The sequence below is a fragment of the Anopheles merus genome, chromosome 3R (assembly GCF_017562075.2).
Source record: "Anopheles merus strain MAF chromosome 3R, AmerM5.1, whole genome shotgun sequence".
NCBI lineage: Eukaryota > Metazoa > Arthropoda > Insecta > Diptera > Culicidae > Anopheles > Anopheles merus.
The window spans coordinates 49,876,384-49,892,739 of record NC_054084.1 but is presented as its reverse complement, the minus strand read 5'-3'; positions in this window follow the sequence as shown (position 1 = coordinate 49,892,739).

Genomic DNA, 16,356 nt, shown 5'->3' with positions numbered 1-16,356 from the left:
CAATGGTGTACAGTCTTTCCATACAATAGTGGTAAAAAAAGAATTTTGTATAGTGTTCAGGAGACATTCGCGTAACTTGGGAAAAGACTATAAATAGTTTCCACACAATTCTCTTTATTAACTTATCAATATAAGCAAAAATTCCACACCTAAACTTCAATACTCATTGTCCACAACATCTTTTGATATTGGCGTAGATTTCGTTCATCGTACTGAAATTCGCCGAATAGGAAGAAGTGCGGTACTGCACCGGTTCCTATTTCAAACTCAACAACTCGTGGATCGCACTCTCTCAATTAGGTGAATTTCAATAGGTACGGTGTGTTCCCGATCTAAAGCCCGGGTTACAGCTCCAGTAAATTTGTTTTTTTTGTTGCTATATTTCATGAAATATGAATCAGAATATGGCTTATCATACACCAAAGAAAGGAAATTAAATTTCCCAACAATTCAGATTTAGTTTAGAAAACTTATTGGATTAATAAGTAAAATGCATTTCCTTGTGATTCTTTGTTTTAGATTAAAAAGTAATGATGAATGGGAAATCATAAGGAAATGTATTTCATTCATTATTTCAATATTTTTTACAGTATAAATAGTTGGGTAAATGAATATCCTTTGTTTTGGCGCGAAATATTTTATGAAAAATAGCAAAAAAAACGAAATTTCAAATTAAAGTAATCAATTACTGAAAAAAATGCCCAATGCCACGTTCATGAGATGGACATGTTACATGGATTACATACACACAATATCAACCGGCTTGGTTATGGAAAACGCAACGCCGGCTTAGTTTTTGGTGTTTTCAGCCAGCATTCAATGCAGTTTTCCGTAGATTTTGAGATTTTTCTATATTTGGGGCTAATTCTTAGCTGAATAATAGCAAAAGAATGCCATCTAAAACGTGCGAGGAAAGTTTTACAAAAAGTTTTCCAAGGAACTGTCCAGGAAACTTCAAAGTCAGAATATAGGAGTCCTACTTTAGCTGGGCGCCACTGTAGGTCAGGATGTATGGAAATGATGTGACAACATTTTTACTAAAAAATTAATGTAACAATTAACCTTCTTTTAGGGTTAATTTGTAATGTCGGCCTTTAAGGCTTTCAAGATTAACCAGGCAACCTGATACTCAATCTTTGCTTAGGGCAACGGTCCATACGCGGCTTGAGCCCAGGACGGGCATGTTGTTAAGTCGTCTGAGTTGACGATGATACTGCGGGTTGAGTTGACGATGATTTGTACCCCAATACAAAAAAGGAAAACCACCGGACTGGATAGTTCCATGACTCGAATTAAAAAGAGGGCAATATCATGGTCTAAAATGGGGTCAGCATCTGTTTCATGACCGATATGGAACTTAATCGTTTCAAGGACCAGTATCGATTTGGAATCAGATTCAGTCAGTCAGAGAGTCAGCTGTATGGGATTGGAGTAAGTTCCAGCATCAGTATGAGATCTGTAAAATTCCAGGATTGACTAGCGTTCTAGATCAGTCGCGTTCAGATCGAGATCGGTACAGGTTCAGAAGCAGTTTCTCTTAATGTGTCCCTTAAAAGTCACCAGGAATTGGCGTTGTCCTTCAATATTTTGCAAAAATCATTTGCACGCAACCGGGCCAAATTAATTAGTATAGCTAAACCAATATTTCACGTTCAATTTTACTCGAACTGTAAACCGAGCTTAATGTACGGTTACAATCTTATCCTATTTTCCAACACGTTTGGAGTCGAGTCGATACATTTGGTTCTATTACTCTTTGAAATTTGTGTTTGTTTCCAAAAAACCCAGTCTAGTAGTGTACGGAGGAGAAGAGCAGTTTAAATCTTAGTAGGGTTAGTGTATCAATGATGATTACGATATGTTATCTTTTTATATACATATTTTGCTACACGAAAATCGTCTTGAGCAACATATTGTGAATCTATTTGGTCTTGAAATGTGCAGAACATGCATGTTTTCATTGAGAGCTTTCACGATATGTCAACACTTCGTATAAAACCACACGTCAAGACTAGCTACAGGCTTAAAACCATTTTCAGACTGGGTAGTTTTTTTAATTCTCAATAGCTAATTAGAATAAGTATGTAATAGAAATATGTACTTCCTATTATTTTATTAATGTTAGTGAAATACTAGTTTGAGTCTTTTGGCTCAACAACCGTTGTCGGTCAAGGCCTACCTGTACCACTTGTGGGGTTGGCTTTTAGTAAGACTTTTGAATTACCCCCCCCCCATAGCAGGATACTCTGTAGAACGTATGGCGACACGCTATATTTGGGGCTCGAACCAATGACGGACATGTTGTTAAATCGTACGAGTTGATGACTGTACCATGAGACCACAGTATTAAGTATTTATATTATTCGTATCTAGTGCATGGCTCATTGATTCATTCCATTATAATATTACTCCTTTTCTACAACCCCTGTATCATCAGCCGTTTATCATTATTTAAAAAAAAGCTTAAAAATAAAAGCGTTGAACGACAATAAAAAAATCAAAAATCAATTAAATTGAAGAAAAGATAAAAGCTTCTATACCTTCAAATACATGCTGTTGCACTAAAATTGAGTCATTGAAGCCTAAAAACATTTGGAAATAAATTTGAAATGTTTGTAATAAAAAATATTTTTCTTGTAAAATGAATAACTTATGAGAATATGCCACAATATAAGAAGCAGTGCGCTTGCTTAACACGGAAATCATCATGACGATACATTCTTTTTCATGAGTGCTATGTCAATAGGGGTTAATAAAAACAAAAACAAAATAAATTGAAAATGTACAGAAAAAAGAATGTTTGATACATGCGTAGGATGACGAGAAGCTACACTGAGTACTTCGATATAATGCTAGGATTGAGAGGTAGTATATGCACTCTGAAAAGTAAATATTTTACTGTATACAAAAGTGTAAATTTTGTTGAATAGAAGTCTGAGCTACTGAATGAGCTACTGTCTGTTCGAGATCACCTCCAATATGGCAAAATAACTAGGTTGAGGTGTCGTTAAAACTGACTGTTGTAGAAGATCAAAGCGTCTGATGAAATGCAGGTAAGATATCAATCTCAAGCGCCCGAGGCCCGGAACCTTTTAAGATTGAACAAGTATGTTGGAGTCGTTGAAATCTTCCCGTCGTCTTTCATTTACAAGATTCCATTCTTGATGAAGTTGTTTCCGAAACAACATAAAAATGAGTATCAGGATTATTTTGTCCGAAAATTAAATTGACGTTTTTGAAAAAAATCGAGAGCTCCACATTTTATGTGTTAAATACTAGCAATCGAAAAAAAAATTGTTATCATTTTGTTTGATAAAATAACCGTAATTAGCCTCGGTCCATGATACCTTGGCTTTCGGTATGCATTATTAAGTACTACTCAATACGGCATTGTTTTTAAGTCACTTGTAAAAAAAATCACAAAGTGAAAAACTCGCGTTTACCATTTGGTTCATATGTCCTCCGACTCGTTAACTGCCTAATAGTGCTAGGCCAGGCCATTTTAGGCATGTAGTATGTAAGATACATTGTCAAGCCTTAAAGCAAACAAAGAACAAATACAAATGCAAATATAAATATGTATCCTACTTCATAAGCCATAGTACGTATGTAAAATGAATAACATACAAAAAATCATCATTAAGTTCATTATATTGTTTTGATCAAATAAATGGTCACTTAAATGAGGTTTTCAAATTGAATGTTACGAGCAGTCCAAAACGGTCGAAATACTGAAATGATGATTAAAAAAAGTTTTAGAGTCAGTAATAGTATGTACTGCCTTGCGTTTGTTTATGACCAAAATTGTTGTGCTCGTATCGATTATTCCATTGCAAGAATTATTACATCTCAAAGCAAACGGCTACAAGCCGCACGGGAGCAACATTCGTAATATCTGGGCGTATTGTTTATAAGCATTACGAAGTTTACGAAGAGTATATCTACTATTCCTTCTTTGATTTGACTATTGCCTATCGTGACATAAATGCAACATCCTCATTGAGTCCTTAAACTACAGCGACTTATCGAACGCTGCACCCCTGCATCTGCAAAGGTTTTTCACTCATGAGATTATCGTAACATGGTACCGTTCTCTGCTTGGCTCAAAGTCTCTATGAAAATAAAGAAAAATGGTACTGTTCGTAAAATGCAATGCTTTCATGCTTTTTCTTATTCTTCTATTTGACGTAGCATCCTACGCGGACATGCCAGCCTATATCGAGACTTAATTCATTACCACACAGCCGGATAGTCAATCCTTGCTACGGCGAGACGGTCCATGCTAGGTTTGAACCCATGACAGGCATGTTATTGAGTCGTACGAGTTGACGACTCTGCCCCGGCACCGCTTTCAAACGCTCTTGCCTGTATTAAAGAATCTAGCTTGGAAATTAAAAACTCGAGGTCGAAACCAAATTTTTACAAATGTTGAACAATGCAGAGTTACTTCAATTCACATGGATATGGTCATGTTATGTTAATGGTAGCAGGTGAAATAACTTAACAGTACATCTTGAACTTTCTAGATCACAGGTAGCAACTATGTGTCTTTTAAACAAGATATGCTTAACATCTTTTGTTACTTGATGGCGCTTAAACGTAAATTATTTTCGCCACTTCTAGCAAAACAGATGGCATTATAAAGGAGTAAATAAACTAAATGGTCAAAGACGGCATATTACTCTTAGAACCTAATTAGATAAGTGCTAATGTGGTTTGGTGATTTATTTTGGAATAAACCAGCGTAGGCTTTTCAGTGGAAATACTCAACTACTGATATTTTTTGTTATTTTAGTTTATTTGTTTTTAAATTCATTACTTACTTAAAAGAGTTTGAATCATCCGTCTAGACTCCAGAGATAAATATCGCAGTCGTTGAAGGTTCCGGGTGACATCTGGTTGTGTTTGTCTTGTTTGGTGGGTTTTGTCGAAGAAAATGTACGATGCGTCAGTTTGAACTCTTGACATTCCTTACTGGGAAGAATCTTGCCTTACATTTTTGTCGCAGTGATGCGCTAATGTTGATTATCCTCGATAATGTAAAGTTGGTTGAGACAAGATTGTTATTGTAATAAAACAGTATGAAAAATACGCACTATGTGTTAATGTAAACAACTTTACAACGTTATAACACTAAACGTGTATATTTAGTTTTTTCCCCTAAAAGTTGCTCTTTTTTGGTGAATGTGTCTTGCGATACGTATTTTTAGGCAAAAAAGTTGAGCAAACGTGCTAACACATTCAATTTTCAGCAACATCTTGATTGCGTAGCATGCGAAAATTCGGTAGCAGGCATCACACTGGCAAACGTATAAGCGTTGCAGAACTGAGATAGAGTTTAATGAACCGTTCACATTGTCGCGTTACGACGTTTTACTTGTTTTCTTTTTAAATCTAATACTCGAAACCCGTTTCAGTAGGTTTAGGTTGGTACACTATATTCTCTGCAGAATGCTTAGCAGCACCCAAGGAAGAAATGTTAGTGTGAACTTTTAGCTCTCTAAAAATGCAAAAAGTAAGCGACGAAGCTAGGTAGCATCAGCTACCTCAAAAATCTTTTTTTCTTTATATCTTCTGTTACTCTATCCCTCTCTTTCGCTCTAGTTACTAGTTACTCCTCACTCAAAAAATACAATATATATATATATATATATATATATATATATATATATATATATATATATATATATATATATATATATATATATATATATATATATATATATATATATATATATATATATATATATATATATATATATATATATATATATATATATATATATATATATATATATTGTATTTTTGAGTGAGGAGTAACTAGTAACTAGAGCGAAAGAGAGGGATAGAGTAACAGAAGATATAAAGAAAAAAAGATTTTTGAGGTAGCTGATGCTACCTAGCTTCGTCGCTTACTTTTTGCATTTTTAGAGAGCTAAAAGTTCACACTAACATTTCTTCCTTGGGTGCTGCTAAGCATTCTGCAGAGAATATAGTGTACCAACCTAAACCTACTGAAACGGGTTTCGAGTATTAGATTTAAAAAGAAAACAAGTAAAACGTCGTAACGCGACAATGTGAACGGTTCATTAAACTCTATCTCAGTTCTGCAACGCTTATACGTTTGCCAGTGTGATGCCTGCTACCGAATTTTCGCATGCTACGCAATCAAGATGTTGCTGAAAATTGAATGTGTTAGCACGTTTGCTCAACTTTTTTTGCCTAAAAATACGTATCGCAAGACACATTCACCAAAAAAGAGCAACTTTTAGGGGAAAAACTAAATATACACGTTTAGTGTTATAACGTTGTAAAGTTGTTTACATTAACACATAGTGCGTATTTTTCATACTGTTTTATTACAATAACAATCTTGTCTCAACCAACTTTACATTATCGAGGATAATCAACATTAGCGCATCACTGCGACAAAAATGTAAGGCAAGATTCTTCCCAGTAAGGAATGTCAAGAGTTCAAACTGACGCATCGTACATTTTCTTCGACAAAACCCACCAAACAAGACAAACACAACCAGATGTCACCCGGAACCTTCAACGACTGCGATATTTATCTCTGGAGTCTAGACGGATGATTCAAACTCTTTTAAGTAAGTAATGAATTTAAAAACAAATAAACTAAAATAACAAAAAATATCAGTAGTTGAGTATTTCCACTGAAAAGCCTACGCTGGTTTATTCCAAAATAAATCACCAAACCACATTAGCACTTATCTAATTAGGTTCTAAGAGTAATATGCCGTCTTTGACCATTTAGTTTATTTACTCCTTTATAATGCCATCTGTTTTGCTAGAAGTGGCGAAAATAATTTACGTTTAAGCGCCATCAAGTAACAAAAGATGTTAAGCATATCTTGTTTAAAAGACACATAGTTGCTACCTGTGATCTAGAAAGTTCAAGATGTACTGTTAAGTTATTTCACCTGCTACCATTAACATAACATGACCATATCCATGTGAATTGAAGTAACTCTGCATTGTTCAACATTTGTAAAAATTTGGTTTCGACCTCGAGTTTTTAATTTCCAAGCTAGATTCTTTAATACAGGCAAGAGCGTTTGAAAGCGGTGCCGGGGCAGAGTCGTCAACTCGTACGACTCAATAACATGCCTGTCATGGGTTCAAACCTAGCATGGACCGTCTCGCCGTAGCAAGGATTGACTATCCGGCTGTGTGGTAATGAATTAAGTCTCGATATAGGCTGGCATGTCCGCGTAGGATGCTACGTCAAATAGAAGAATAAGAAAAAGCATGAAAGCATTGCATTTTACGAACAGTACCATTTTTCTTTATTTTCATAGAGACTTTGAGCCAAGCAGAGAACGGTACCATGTTACGATAATCTCATGAGTGAAAAACCTTTGCAGATGCAGGGGTGCAGCGTTCGATAAGTCGCTGTAGTTTAAGGACTCAATGAGGATGTTGCATTTATGTCACGATAGGCAATAGTCAAATCAAAGAAGGAATAGTAGATATACTCTTCGTAAACTTCGTAATGCTTATAAACAATACGCCCAGATATTACGAATGTTGCTCCCGTGCGGCTTGTAGCCGTTTGCTTTGAGATGTAATAATTCTTGCAATGGAATAATCGATACGAGCACAACAATTTTGGTCATAAACAAACGCAAGGCAGTACATACTATTACTGACTCTAAAACTTTTTTTAATCATCATTTCAGTATTTCGACCGTTTTGGACTGCTCGTAACATTCAATTTGAAAACCTCATTTAAGTGACCATTTTATTTGATCAAAACAATATAATGAACTTAATGATGATTTTTTGTATGTTATTCATTTTACATACGTACTATGGCTTATGAAGTAGGATACATATTTATATTTGCATTTGTATTTGTTCTTTGTTTGCTTTAAGGCTTGACAATGTATCTTACATACTACATGCCTAAAATGGCCTGGCCTAGCACTATTAGGCAGTTAACGAGTCGGAGGACATATGAACCAAATGGTAAACGCGAGTTTTTCACTTTGTGATTTTTTTTACAAGTGACTTAAAAACAATGCCGTATTGAGTAGTACTTAATAATGCATACCGAAAGCCAAGGTATCATGGACCGAGGCTAATTACGGTTATTTTATCAAACAAAATGATAACAATTTTTTTTTTCGATTGCTAGTATTTAACACATAAAATGTGGAGCTCTCGATTTTTTTCAAAAACGTCAATTTAATTTTCGGACAAAATAATCCTGATACTCATTTTTATGTTGTTTCGGAAACAACTTCATCAAGAATGGAATCTTGTAAATGAAAGACGACGGGAAGATTTCAACGACTCCAACATACTTGTTCAATCTTAAAAGGTTCCGGGCCTCGGGCGCTTGAGATTGATATCTTACCTGCATTTCATCAGACGCTTTGATCTTCTACAACAGTCAGTTTTAACGACACCTCAACCTAGTTATTTTGCCATATTGGAGGTGATCTCGAACAGACAGTAGCTCATTCAGTAGCTCAGACTTCTATTCAACAAAATTTACACTTTTGTATACAGTAAAATATTTACTTTTCAGAGTGCATATACTACCTCTCAATCCTAGCATTATATCGAAGTACTCAGTGTAGCTTCTCGTCATCCTACGCATGTATCAAACATTCTTTTTTCTGTACATTTTCAATTTATTTTGTTTTTGTTTTTATTAACCCCTATTGACATAGCACTCATGAAAAAGAATGTATCGTCATGATGATTTCCGTGTTAAGCAAGCGCACTGCTTCTTATATTGTGGCATATTCTCATAAGTTATTCATTTTACAAGAAAAATATTTTTTATTACAAACATTTCAAATTTATTTCCAAATGTTTTTAGGCTTCAATGACTCAATTTTAGTGCAACAGCATGTATTTGAAGGTATAGAAGCTTTTATCTTTTCTTCAATTTAATTGATTTTTGATTTTTTTATTGTCGTTCAACGCTTTTATTTTTAAGCTTTTTTTAAATAATGATAAACGGCTGATGATACAGGGGTTGTAGAAAAGGAGTAATATTATAATGGAATGAATCAATGAGCCATGCACTAGATACGAATAATATAAATACTTAATACTGTGGTCTCATGGTACAGTCATCAACTCGTACGATTTAACAACATGTCCGTCATTGGTTCGAGCCCCAAATATAGCGTGTCGCCATACGTTCTACAGAGTATCCTGCTATGGGGGGGGGGGTAATTCAAAAGTCTTACTAAAAGCCAACCCCACAAGTGGTACAGGTAGGCCTTGACCGACAACAATATATATATATATATATGTGTATATATATAGTATAGCATTTTTTATGCTAGGTATAGCAAGTATAGCATTTTTTATGCTAGGTATAGCAAGTATAGCATTTTTTGCAACAATATTTAAATTTATGCAAAGAGCTACCGTATAAAATAGAACAACATAGAACATAGAAAATGAGTTCATAAAGTATTATTAAGAAATGGTTGGTTTTAACTTCTGAATTACTGAATAATTTATTAGATTTTAAAATATTGTGTAATACATATATACATATAAATGGTAATATTTTGATACTGATGATTTACTTGAAAGGGGGTTTTAAATGCATTCAAGAATTGCTTACGGTGTATGACATACGTAATTTTCCGTTTGAATACCATTTAATAACACTTAATATACTTCTCATTCGGTAGACAGTCGTAATCCGTACATAATGCCTGTTTAAGCCACTTATGGCCATAGCTTACATAGCAGAATAGTCAGGACCTCGGTTCTTACAAGGTTTGTTCTTACGAAAGGTATGTTGTTAGGACGTACAACTTGATGACTATTCTAAAAGCCCGGGGTCTTTAAAAACATCGATGTGAATTAGGCCGATTTGGGTGGCCATAAACTCGCACGCACTAACATCATACCCATCATGATTTCAAGTCCCGTGTGGACCCAGGACTGATTATCAGCCTATGCGCAATCAATAAGTCCATAAGTGACAAAGATAGACCTAGGTCGAGAACAGTTGTGGTGCCAAATAAGAAGTAGAAAATGTGAGTTAATGTAAGAAGAATATATTTAAACAAAGTGCAGAATGTTATCAGTTTCATTACATTATTCGAAAAAGCCATACACAAAACTCGTAATGAACTAAACATAAAAAAACTAATTTTGGGTGTCTATTGGCCGCACCATTCATAGTGTTTCATTCAGTAACACTTTATAGATGTCAATTCAACAAATCATTGTTGACTGTGGGCTGATCCAGAGCAGCTTCTGAAAAGCTCCCAATAAACAATAGAAATCTGTTCATTTGCAACTGTCAACCACAAAAGACAGGGCAATTTTGGGCAACGCAGCATTTCCAGTCCGACATTTATTGATATCCTCATTTTTCTTCGTCAGTGTAACAAAAGGGTCAACGAAAGAAAGGAGGGACCATTGCACGAATTCGCGAATGTCGGTAATGGTTGTGAGATGGGAATAAGATTTCGAGATTTAAGAATAGAATCGATGTAAAAAATTATACAATAATAACAACGACTGGAAATGAGCTTACGTTGGCTGAATTTGAAATGCTCAAAACTAAATTTACCCTTGATTTCATTTAAAGTAGCAAAAAAAAATTTAAAATAATTTGCAAGATTTGTTTCTTCAAGTATAGCATTTTTTGCAACAATATTTAAATTAATGCAAAGAGCTACCGGTTAAAATGCCAACATAGAAAATGAGTTCATAAGGTATTGTTAAAAAATCAGAAAAAACACTGGAGTTTGAGTAAAATGGTTGGTTTTAACTTCTGAATTACCGAATAATTTATTAGATTTTAAAATATTGTGTAAATGTTCATGTGTATGTAAGAAATCATACAAATCTTTTGCATGTATGCAATGACAGAAACGAGAAGTGTACGAAGCAACCTCGCATATGGGTGTGTTTGCAATAAACCTCAAATGACAGTTTTAAAATACTCGTTTGCATACTAAAAATATTGCCCACTTATTCATGATTTTCCGGGAATATTTCAAACCCCCTTCCCATAGCGTTGGGTTGGTCCGTTTTCTTTATGTACGGTTCGTTACAACCATGAAACATTTCTATTCTCATACACGATAATGCAAAACGTGGCTAGAAATCTTTACAAAGAAAAAAACTGAGGGTCAAACCGTTAAAGAAACGAATTGCGCGGAATAACTCTGGTTTGCACAGAGTGCATCCAACAGACTGAAGTAAGAGTAGAAAATGTGTTTCGTTGACGTGAATGAAGGGCAGGTATTTTTCGAATTTGGTGGGCACTTGGTCGAAACGATGGAGAATACTTCCTATGCACAGTTGTGTCGATGAAAAGGGAAAACGAAAAAACGGAACGGGTATAGTGAGGAAACCTCTATTTATAATTTTTTTCTAATGTTAGAGTTGTTGAGGAATTTATTTTACGCGAATCGTTTATTTATTCCCAAGGAACCAATTTCCGGAAGTAATAGCTTCGTTTATAAATCGATGCAAACTTGAAGAGAACGCTAGGTAACATTGCGTTGGATTTGAATTTCGTCTTGTACTCAGATATTTTGCTAATGTTTCTTCTTTAAAAAAAAAGAGTCTAAGAAAATAAAAATAAATAGTATAGCTACATGGAAAATGTGAAGAATACATTTTTTAGTTGATAAAAATACATCTAAAGAAAAGTAATCTAATTTTTGTGAAAAATGTAATTCATTGCACTCACATACAGCCTTGTTGGTAGACAAACTGGAGCATTTTTGGCTAGGGTGTCATAATGTTACCATCAACATCATTAGTCTTTAATGGTTTAATATCCGACTAGGAAATGAGCTGTTATTGGTTTCAGTATTGTGCGTATGACAGGTTCTCGGAATCAATATTCATTGGAAGGTCCAATAAAATTAAACAAAGTGTAACGGAAAACTGCCGGTAAACATTTGATGCGTTTTATTTTGTATTTACAACTGTTTGTGATTTGGTTGTGAGTATGAATATAATTGAAATTTCAATTGCAAATATGCTTATGATTTTATGTTTCAGCAAAAAGTTGGTGCACTATTTTTTCCAAGACACGTGATACAAGAGATCAACTATATTTGGATCCCAAAAAGTGTGGCATTTGTACTAGTTAAGATTACAAAAAAAAATCATTACAATCGAATTAAAATAAACGCAAATTCATAGTAAAGGTCAAATTCAAATGTTTGCACTTCTTAAAATCACCTCTCTTGGATACTGACTGATGAACTCTTTGCACAAGCATATAATTTAGAAATTATTGTTTGTGAACTACCCTTTAGTCCGAAAATATTTCACCAAGGATAAGGAAAACATTGATGAAATGTATGGGTGAGTTCATAAGCTTTCGAAATTGTATCAAAGAAAACCAATATGATACAACAAGATATCCTTTTTGTTAGAGTTTGAACAAGGCGCCACAAGTCTACGAACGGAATGATTGAGTAGACATTTTGCTTAGAGAGCAAAAAAGAAATTACATGCTATTCCATGTGTCCTTTTTGTCGGAGATAGCTTTCTCCCGCCTATTTGTTGTAGTTCACGACGTTGTGGTATTATTAGTGCGATTTATTCAATAGTTACTGGGAACACGGACTGGGAAACATGGAGCACAGTGAAAATCATAACGCAGTCAGACTCCATGGTTTGTCGTATTGGCAAGATGTACTGGGCATCTGGCGTGGCAATTATTAAGAGATAATAATAAAAATAAATTATTTCGTGATTACTGGGAGTGGTCGCAAATTACTTCACAGCCCTTTCTGAGTGCGTAGTAGAGAAACAGCATACGTGCGATGATTCAATGTCGATGTTTTAATGGCGAAATTTTGAAAGAGGAAACATAAATTATTTCAGAGTATGCGTTTAGCTCATAGTACTACTGAAAACAATGCCGAGTGCTCGTATTGTAAATAAGGGAAAGATAATGTATTTTACATTAGATCTGAAACTGTTCTCTGGACCGTTCCTTCTGACTAAAAAAACAGTAAAGGAGTGAAAATGTGTGCGAAAAATACATGATGTATGGCAATGTTTGAAAATTGAAAGACAAAGGTGTTAATCTGTGAATACCTTGAGCTGGGCAGCTGTTTGAGCTGGGCAGCACAGTATTGTGATCGAACGCTAATCGTTGGGAGAGTTGTCCAATAGTAAATTATTATGCGTTAAATGCTCGTTAAGTGAAACTTTAATTGTTACAACGATTATTTGTGTACCATTTAGATATGCTCGTTTTGCGAAAAATAATTTAATAGGTTTATACTCATTAAGCGAGGCGCTACTGTCATAAAACTGTTTGTGAAAAAAATCGGTAATTGTATTGCAAGGTAGTAAATATAATTAGCTTAAACATAAGTGTTATAAGTGAAACGCTCAAAAGAAAAAAGAAGGGGAAAAGAATATATTAAAGATACTTTACACCCTTTTTTTTCTTCTTATCGTAACAGACTACGTGGCTAGGCTAGTCGATGCGGCTATATGCTGTTTATCCTGTTACAAACATTTACTGTAGCCCAATATAACTGTGGTGCGGGATTGATTAAATGTTGTGGGATATTCTTGTATTTGTTTCTACAATAACTTGCAATGTTCCTATATGTTTGATATAATTAATATGGTGATTTTACCTTTGTTGTAATTGTTTGTTGTTAAACGCTATTTATTTGATGCGTAAAATTAAATTATTATTTGTTAGCATCGTGCTGTGTGCTTAAAAGTCTTGCAGAATTAATTAATTTACAATTTATAAAATTGTCAGCAATTTGCGGGCAAATCACAATTAGCTATATCTCTACCGAAAAACATTGTTTGAAGATTTGCTTTGAAAGCTTTAAATAAATAGTTAAAGTTTTTTTGAATCAAACAAATCTTGAAATTATTTCCAACTATGACACATACCTATAGATAAATAACCTTAAATTCCTTTTTATGTTAGCAAACATAAAGCAAATTTAAAGTATGATTCGTTACCAATCCGTCCCTCCTGAAAAGATTTTTTTTGAAAAAATAGAAAAAATATATAGGATAAACGTACCTATAGTGGTGGTATTGCACTAAAATGCGTCTCATACAATAAATTAACAGTAGTTTAGTTATCTACTATAGTGTAAAATGTTCTCTAGCCTTTTACAAAGGAAATAAAAATGAAATGAGGCCATTCCGTTCCTTAGTAACCGAAAAATCCATTATTTTGTGAAAGGTATCAACATTTTTCCAAAATCCTTAGGATTTCATAACGATACTCATATTTTTGTTAGCGTTCTAAATGACAACATAACAACGCAATTATTAGTTTTTTAACATAATTGTCATCAAATGATATTGTTTTATTCAAATTCATTGGCTTTTGACCATATTTACGTATTTTTAAGTGTTTTTTTACGATAGTGCCATTATAGGTACACCAAACAGACATGTTCCTATAGTGGTTAGTTCTAAAATCAATAAAAACAGGTAATTTTAGATTTTTTTCGACGATATTTTTGACATGTCGTACAGTTTTCATTAAAATAAGCAAAACAAAAATGAGTTTTCTGTAAGTAATTTACCAAACAAAGGCCACAATTCGCTTATATGGCTGAGTGGAAAATCGACTTCAAATCAAGCACACTCTTCTGGGTATGGGTTGACGACAGGTACTTTAGTCAATATTTTCATCAACCAAATTCATACATTTTTTACGATCAAATTACGAAAGAAATCATTATTATCGCAGTAATCCTTGCTATTCACACGAAAACAGCTTCAAAACTAAGTTATATTAATATAATACACTGTTTTGAGGCATCCTTGTTTACCACCACTATAGAAACACAATACGACGGCTATAGGGACCATATCACCATTATGGGTACAACGAAGCAATCACAAAAATATGTATTTTGTCGTAAATTTGATGTGTTTCGTGGTAAAAATTGTTGTGATTGCGAAGATAAAACATATTCCAACTGTTATGTGTTAAAATATTCAAAAATTGTCCTTCCTGACACTTTAAATCCATTAAAATACATCTGTACCACCACAAATTGCACCACTATTGGTACATTTACCCTGCATCGGTTTTTTTAAGATCTTCATTCACGTATACATGATATGTCTTATTTACTAGGGTACATATATAAAAGATACTAATTGTGTGTTCAAAACTCAAAAAAAAAAAATTCTAATTAAGGACGACTCATCATAGTTGTTATCAACAATGTGGGATACGTCTTCTTCTTTTTTTTTGGCTCAACAACCGATGCCGGTCAAGGCCTGCCAACCCACTTGGGGTTGGCTTTCAGTGACTTATTGATTTCCCCCCATAGCAGGATAGTCAGTCCTACGTATGGCGGCACGGTCTATTTGGGGCTTGAACCCATGACGGGCATGTTGTTAAGTCGTAGGAGTTGACGACTGTACAATGAGACCGGCTGGGATACGTAGTATGCAAATAATCTAAAAATACACATCATCTTTCTCGGACTAACTCATCCTAGTTCAGGACATTGATGACTATTGAAAATATAGGAACTTCCTGGAGCTATTGTACTTACTACATACAAATAAATAAAAAATATTTTTAAAACTATTCTTCCGGGCAGATTTTGCTGAATAATAAACTCACAAGGGTGTAGATGTTTGTTTAAGAATTGTTTATAAGTGTGCATGAAACATAACACTTACGTCGATTCATGGATGTGATGCTTGTTGAAGTTGTCGAGTCTAACAGGCCGATATCGAATTCACTCCATTACTCCAAATTACATGCCAAATGAATTTAGATGAACAAAACCACAAGAAATCTTAAGAAGCATACTTCTTGCCTTTAGTTTGGCTTTTCGAATTAATTTAAAACCACACTTTCATTTACGTTCCAAAGAAACGCAGGTTTGGGATCGGTTGTTTCAAGCGAAAGTAATCCTTGGGAAAATCCATTAAGTCCAAAATTGGCAAAGTGTGGTTTTCGTGTGAAAAGGCTAGCGTAGTGTCGGGGAAGAGTTTAAACAAAGATTTTTTTTGTACAATGGATATATACTAACAAAATCAACACTGTGCTACGAGACAAATAGAGCGTACCAGCGATGTGTTAGTAGTTTTCCTTTGATATTTTGCCTTATAGTATAGAGAATGCGTAGCACGGATTTAACAGCCCTTCCAAGGTGTGAAGGTTGTCTAGTTTCGTTTGATCAATAGCAGTGCAGGGCGGAATCGCAAAGTGAATTTGCTCTTTCGAGTGAAATATCACCGTTGTTTCAGTGTAAAATTTTTTAATGACTTTTACACTAAATTTTCAATTGCTTTACGCTCGGTATGATGAGCGTTACGAATATCGTCGTTATTTTACTTCTACAGTGTACATCATCCAGTCTAACG